We start from the raw sequence: 8,077 nt of genomic DNA on the forward strand, positions 1-8,077 counted from the left end.
GTGGTTTCACACCACCTTTTCCTTTTTTATTGTAAATGATTTTCTCTCCCTGGTTGCTGTGTGAAAGACTCATAAAAGTAGATCATAAAAATATCAGACAGAATGGTGATTTTTCTTTTAACAGTATTTCCCTTTTCAGGAAAGTAGTTTACAAAGCCAGATATCATCACTTACAAGAAGTCCAGTAAGCTGGCAGGAAGGTGCCCTTGTTGGTTTGATTAATTCCCACCAGTCTGATTTTATATTACACTTATCATTGTATTTCATCTACTTCAGCTGGTTCTAGAACTCCATCCTCTTCTCTATTGAGGGTGCTATATCCTGCCCTAGTACATTGAGGTATTGCCTAGTACATCTTAAACGGCTATAAACCTGTGTGGACGCTGGGTCCAAACCCAGGAATGGGAAGGCTACATAAGAAATAAAAGAGAAGAAACCATAGGCATGATCAGGGCATCTACTGCCCCACTCTGAAATTCATACCTAGACTAAGCATCTCTATATCTATCTCACCTAGAAGGATTGTACCTTGGGGTTGCTTCAGATTGTAGTTGTATGTTTTTGGTAAACTTAGTACTGGAAAGAAAGCCAAATACAAAGAATAGGCCACCATCTGATGAACTTGCATGGGGGTGAGGGGCAGACATTAGACCTGCATTGTCACTCCATACTCAGGCAAAACCGACATTAACTTCAGTACTTGAGTGTGGGATTGCAACAGTCTTTCAAGGTTACAAATATTGGGCCAGATTCTCATGCTGCATCCAACTTCCAATGAGCAGACTAGTGTGGAAGGGGTGGCGATCAGGAAGCTGGTTATACCTCCCTGATTCTCTGCTTTAATCCTGAGCACACATTAGAGTAGCTTAGAGGCTGCTCTAAAGTGCACCAGTTGGAATCATGTTCCAGCCAATGGTACTGCCTACTCCTCTCCATTCCTCCCCCCCCCCCAACATACTTCCTACGCTAGGGACTGCAAAGAGGGAGTGACAAAGAAACCAGCTATATCAGCTCAGTATCCCTAGCATGGTCCCAGTGGTACAAAAGAGATAGAGTGAGCCTGAGAATTTAGACCATTATATTTATTTTTTTAATTTACATGTTTATGTTGTAAAAAGTCATTACCAATCAATGCTGCAGATATTTTGCATATTTCAGAATAAAACAGAGAAGGGGAAAACACCCAAACAACAAAAATGTTGCTGCAGTGACCTTTAGTGCCTTTATTATTATTACTATCTATTATTTGATGACATTACCTAAAAGCCCCAATCTCTGCTTTGGACCTCTAACAGGGTGGATTGCCCTTTTTAGGGCCAGGAGGCCTGGGGCAGCTAACCCTGTTCAGTCAGCCCACCTGTGCTGTAATTAGCCCCATCTTAGCTACAGGGGGTAGGGCTAATTGAGGTCAGGTGACAGTATGAGACACCTGGGCCTCACAAAAGGGCTGAGAAAACTCAGTTTGGAAGATGAATCACAGGGAGCTAGTAGGGTTTCTGTAGAAGGTTCTTAAATAGGGGGAATGAGAGTGAGAGGGGATTCTAGGAAAAGAGCCAGAGAGACTTAAAGGTAACCCACAAGGGGTAGGGAGCTGAGTCTGGAGGATGGGCTGAAGATGAGCCCAAGCAGTGTGAAAGACCCTTTTGTTTGTGTGAGTTGCTGTTTTGGGCTTTCCATACCCTTGGAGGGCTATGCTGTGGACAGACACTGGGCCGAAGAGGTGATCAGCAGGAGGGGGGTTCCAGAGGTGAAAATTCCTCCACTGCCCCATTCCAGATGCTAGGGATGGTACTGTGGTGAGTAGAACTGCTTATAGGGCCCCACTGTGCTAGGTGCTGCACAAAAATTACAGCTTGTTGAAGTGTTTTGAGTGAAAAAGGACTATGGAACTGTCAGTCTTTGAGACAAATGTAGATTAACAGTTTTTCAATGTGAAAATTCAAAATGAAGCATTTTATTTTGAATTTTCATAATGTCAGACATGGTCTTAATAAAGACACTTAATGTATGGCTTATTACAATAATCTGTAACCCTCTAGCCCCCTTTTTGTCCTATGAATACAGCAGGGGTTGGCAACCTTTCAGAAGTGGTGTGCCGAGTCTTCATTTATTCACTCGAATTTAAGGTTTCATGTGCCAGTAATACCTCTTAACATTTTTAGAAGGTCTCTTTCTCTAAGCCTATAATATATAACTGTTGTATGTAAAGTAAATAAGGTTTTTAAAATGTTTAAGAAGTGTCATTTAAAATTAAATTAAAATGCAGAGCCCCCCGGACCGGTGGACAGGACCCGGGCAGTGTGAGTGCCACTGAAAATCAGCTTGTGTGCTGCCTTTGGCATGCGTGCCATAGGTTGCCTACCCCTGGACTACAGGGTTTTAATGGGCCACTTCACCTAGAATGGCCCCTTAGAATGTGCTAACTACTTATGCTAAACTATCTTTTTGACCTTGTATTTAGCTGTTACACTCTAGATATGTCTACACTGCAATTAAACACCTGTGGTGCACCCATGCCAGGTGACTTCTGCTCACAGGCTTGGGTTAAGGGGCTGTTTAATTGCAGTTTAGACGTTTTGGCTCGAGCTAGAGGGTCCCAGAGCCTAGACTTCAGCCTGAGCCCAAACATTCAAACTAAACAGCCCCTTAGCTCAAGCACTGTGAGCCCAAGTCCACTGGCATGGCCCAGCCATGGGTGTCTAAACTGCAGCATACACATACCCTGAGCACCTTTCCCAGACCTGAGGAAGAGCTCTGTGTAGCTCAAAAGCTTCTCTCTCTCTTTCATCAACAGAACTTAATCCACTAAAAGATATCACCTCACCCACCTCATCTCTCTAACTTTAAAACAAAGCATTTTAATTGAAAATATAACAATTTTGTAGAACTTTATTTTTGGGTGACTTGTTGCTATTTCAATTTTTTTGTCCCACTTTGTTGTGTTGAGTTATAGATAAAGCTGGTCACAAAACAGAATTTCCATTCTGTGGAAAATCCTGATTTTTAAAAACAAAAACACAACCCTAGTTCTGAATCTGAACAAATCAATTTCCCATAGAATCCAAATTCCAAAATTAATTCTCAAGACTGAACAACTTGTTTTCATATCAAATCATTTTGTTTAGATGAAGTAAAAACATCATATAGGGTATTAATATAATTATGATACTAAAATATTAATGTTAATGTCTAAATTTATCAAAGCTACAAAGTTAAGTGTTCTTGTCTCATTGAAATGACAGTTCCATGTCATACAAACAAATTAAAAATAGCTTTTTAGATGCTTTAAAATTTTAATTAATAAAGAGAAAATAAAAATACCTTTATAGTTTGAGATTCTTTATTCAAAAATGTTTTTGTGTTTAAACTTCCATGTTTAGTTTTCATTGAACCAAAGAAAAACACTGAAGAGGCTGAAGTACTTTATGGGCATAATTGAGTCCTGTGGCCTTACTCAGGCAAAATTAAGGGAGGCCAATGGGAGTCTTTCCTTAGTAAAAAGAACAAGGAGTCCTTGTGGCACCTTAGAGACTAACAAATTTGAGCATAAGCTTTCGTGGGCTAAAACCCACTTCATCCTACTGTATTTTCCACTGCATGCATCTGATGAAGTGGGTTTTAGCCCACAAAAGCTTATGCTCAAATAAATTTGTTAGTCTCTAAGGTGCCACAAGGACTCCTCGTTCTTTTTGCTGATACAGACTAACACAGTCACCCCTCTGAAACCTGTTTCCTTAGTAAGTACTGCATAACTTGGCCTTGTGATATGTTGTTGAGTGCTGTACATTAAGTCAATGAGAGTGCCTAAGTTTAAAAACTGATTAACAGCCAAATCCTGAGGTCTTTATATAATTACTGATTTATCCCCTCCAGATATAGTTATGAATATATGGCAATTCTCTCCAAAAACCTTGTGAATATTTATGCATTGATAATGATATGCAGCTCTTATGTAGCATTCATTTCTTCAGGATTACATTATCATTGCAATTTATAAAAACTCCCTGCAACATCACTTGTAAACAACATCTTTCAATCTGCCTCCTTTTTACATTTTCTTTTCCACTAAATAGAAGAAATGTTGCCAACTATTTACTTTTTTTTTTCTTTCTTCTGGAAATTGGGTATGAAAGCATTTCATTCCCTTTCTGCAGTTGTATTGATAACTTTACACCATTTGCATCACTGATTAGCGATGCATACAAAGAGCCAAATCCATGTGCTCCTTCCATACTGATGATGCTGTCTTTTGCATATGTAAAGACTTGTGATTTTCTCTCTCTCTTCTCTCCTGCCCCTGCCCCCCATCCAGGAGAACTTCTGTGGCCTGAGCTTTAGAGGATATCAGACTAGATGATCACAATGCTCCCTTCTGGCCTTAGACACTCAGTCTATTTTTAGTAGGAGTTTTGAGTGCAAAACTTTAATAGAATTAAATGGCTTTTGAGAATCCTGGAGTTTTAGATGTGCCAAGAACACCTAATAAGGCCCTAAGTAAGGATTTTGTCTGCAGTGTAAACTTTTAGGTTTCTTTTACATTCACAGTCACTTGCTTGCATGACCCTTTGTACTATTGGGGCCTGTTTTGTAAATGGGAGATTTTTTTTTATTATTTTATTTATTTAGCATATCCAGATCAAACAAACAATACACATTGTGGCATGCTTTCCATTTCACTTTTAGTCACAGGGTATAAATTTGCCATTTCATTTTTCTCTTGTTGTCTTCCAGTTTGTTTCACCACTGGAAGTAAAGACTTTATTCAAATTCATACCAAAAAGTACTTTCCTTTTTTCCAGGAAAAATTAAAGTTAATTTAGATTCTTACTCCAACGTATCTAGTGCAGTATAAATAGTTGATATTGCATTACATTGCAATAGACTATTTCTTAATGTTGCAATGTAACTTTCATATTTCAGTTATGGTGTCAAAATAGTATGTGTGGTATAATACATTCTAGAACAGTCACATTCAACTGTACTTTAGGAAACACATGTTGAAGCCCTTGTGCTATCTTCTGAAACTATCAAAAATTCACACACAGAAGGTAAATGCAGAGGTGCTGGAACAATTTGTAAAGTGGAGGTGCCAGAGCCATTGAACCAAACTGTAAGCACTATATATGATGGAAATGACTTCAAGCCTAGTTTTGGGACCTATGTCTAAATGTATCTGTTTAATTCTCAAAGCTCTATGCTGTTAAGAGGGACACTAGTGTGCACAAGTGGGAATCTTATAAAACAGTGCCATAGCATCTACTTCTCTTCAGTTTCTTTCAGGAGCTAGATTAATTTGTTTTCAAAACATAAATGGCCTGTACTGTTCTGTAAAACAAGATGATCTCTTAAGGCTATCTTTGCACTCTGCCCTAGGCAGTGTTTCCGTGCAAATTTTGGGTTTCTGAATATGCTTCCCGAAAACGACTTTTCTGAACTTCCAACCCCAGAGCTTACCTAGGGAAGGCTACCCCCTCCCCACAAAAGAGGGCCGGGGCCCATATTCAATGGGGGACAAGTGCAAGGAACCGCCTTCAAAGCTGCTCTGCAGAGCCCGGAGGAACCAGGGTTATGCGTACAGGTGGAACAAAGGCGAAGAGGGCCAATGTAATCCCCAAATGAGCTAGTCTCTCTCCCCTATTTCCTCGTCTGGCCTCGCTCTTCTGTTCCATCAGCTCGTCTCTGCAGGTGCCCACGTAAGAAACTTGCCCCCCTGCCGCGGTTGGGGCGCTCACTGCCCCCTCCAGCGCCTCTTCGGCCCTGGAGCTGCCGGGGCCGTGCAGCGGCGCAAGGGACACATGGTTCAAGCCGTGCCCAAGCTGGGTGGCCTCACTCACCCCCACTCCAGAGAGCGCGGCGAGCGGGCCGGGGGGCCCCTGCCCGAGGCAGCCGCTGGCCTTGCCTGGGGGCTCCCTGAAGGCCAAGCTCCCCCTGGGGCCAGGCTTCCCCCGCTTTTTCTGGGAGACCCAACTCGGCGCCAGCTGCTGCGACCCCCCGCACCATGCAGCGGCAGCTCGACGGGTGCGAAGAGCCGCTGCTCCGGCGCCCGCCTCGCTCTGCCGGCGGAGCCCCCCGGGCCAGGTCGGCAGCGAAGCGGGGGGTGCGCGCGGGGCCAGAGCGGAGCCCCAGCAGAGCCTGATGCCCGGAGTGCGGAGCTCGCCCCCCGGCTGCCCTCGCAGCCCCCCGGTGCCCGCCCGCGGGCAGCAGCCGGAGCCTGTCGCTCCCCCCCGCAGGCAGCAGCCCGCTCATCCGACTTGCCTGTCCGAGGGGCGCCCCAGGCAGGCTCCGCGGGTGGCGAGGCGCGCAGGCTGAGCTCCGCCGGGCGGCTGGCTGCCTGCCCCCGCCTGCCGCGCGCTTTATTCTGCACGCTGCCTCCCGGCTTTCCTGTGCGTCAGGGGGGAGTCCCCGTCCTGCTCCGGAGACCGCTGCTCAGCCCGGGCCCGGGACTCCTCATCCCTCCCCGGGCGTGTCCCCCGCGGAGAAGAAACCCTGCGCATTGGTAAACTGAGCATTGGCCGATAGGGGCTTGAATTGCACTGGGCGAACCACCCCCAAGGGGCAGGTGGGGGGCTGGCCTGGCTCATGGCCAGTGCCTGACCTGAGGGTTTCAGTGCTGCTGTTCCCACTGCACCGCAAGAGGTGGATTTGGGGGTCCTGCTTTCCTACCTATCTACCTACTGCAGCTTGTTGAGCCAGCAGGGGTGACTTGGCCAAGCATCGCCCTGCCCCCAATGTTCCCATTGATGAAGCGTTGAGCATGATGTTGTAAATGGAACATTATTATCAGAGCTATATTTTTTTTATTACAGGATTATTTTCTTTTTACATTTTTTTTCAACCTTATGTTTTGCACACTTCAAAATGGACTGGTTTTCCCTTTTTTGCCAAAGTCTCAGTGACATTTTTAAATATCTTTAACAAAATCATGTTAGATTGTTAACAACTTTGTTTGCCAAAAATGCTTGCTAACAATCCTGAATCCAATTTAATTTTTTTTAAAAAGTCAATACGTCTTCTAAAAATGGAAAATTAAGTTGTTGACAATTATTTGAGACAAGTTTGGTTTGGAGCGAGTGGGACAGTTTTCATCAGAGATACAAAAAATGTTGACAGGCTTTCTTATAGCCCTGTTACTGCTAAGTAGAGCCCTCCGACACCTGTAATATGCTTATCTCCTTACTAGTGTATAGAGTGACCATATGTCCCACTAAGATTCTCTTGCTTTTCAGTGAGTCAGTATAGTTGGTGGCCTAACCTCTGGGCTGGCAAAAATGTCTTCCAACTTTCATAAAGTAAATACATGGTTAATAGGAGTTTAAAAGGCCAGGGACACTTCCTTGTGAAGAATCTGTGCAGCAAATCATGCTAGAGCTGTGAAAATGTCCGTTTTTTGATGTGTGGAACTTTAGAGGGAGTGATTGTCATTGTGTTTCTGGTAGTGCCCAAGATGTGCTGCTAACGTCTTTCCAAACAAAAATAAGGCACAATTTAAGGAGTGAACAATTTTAAGGTCAGACGTATGAACAGGCAGAGCTTAGGGGGGTGGGTACAACACAAAAGTATCTCAGACATTTTTTTTTCTGGATAAGTTCTGGATGGAAAATAGTGGCTCTTCAATCATAGCAGTCGTGCTGCTAGCACAGTTCTCTGATATCTAAAAGCTGTATATTGAGAAGAATTTTGGTCTGATTCTCCAACATCGCATGTGGCAAGGTTTGTTTACGCTTGTCCAACATGGATATAAAATGCTACCAAATCAGAATGATAACATTTTACATCCATTTTGTAAATGACTAGAGTTAGACAAAGATCAAGGCAGTGAGGAATCAGGATCCTAGGTCTGAGGCAGTGCAAAGCAGCTGGAATGCTGCCCTAATGTGGATTCCAATTATTCTTGTGACTTAGTATTTATTCCTTTATTTTATTATCTCTGTATTATAGTAATACGTAGGACATCTCTATACTGCAGCTAGAAGTGTGCCTCCGAGTGGACAGACACGTGATAGCTCCATTCGAGCTAGTGTGCAAAAAATAGCAGTGTGGTGGACTTGGGTCACGGGCAGCGGCTCAGGCTAACCAC

This window comes from Terrapene carolina, unplaced genomic scaffold (assembly GCF_002925995.2).
Source record: "Terrapene carolina triunguis isolate 2854851 unplaced genomic scaffold, T_m_triunguis-2.0 Scaffold62, whole genome shotgun sequence".
NCBI lineage: Eukaryota > Metazoa > Chordata > Testudines > Emydidae > Terrapene > Terrapene triunguis.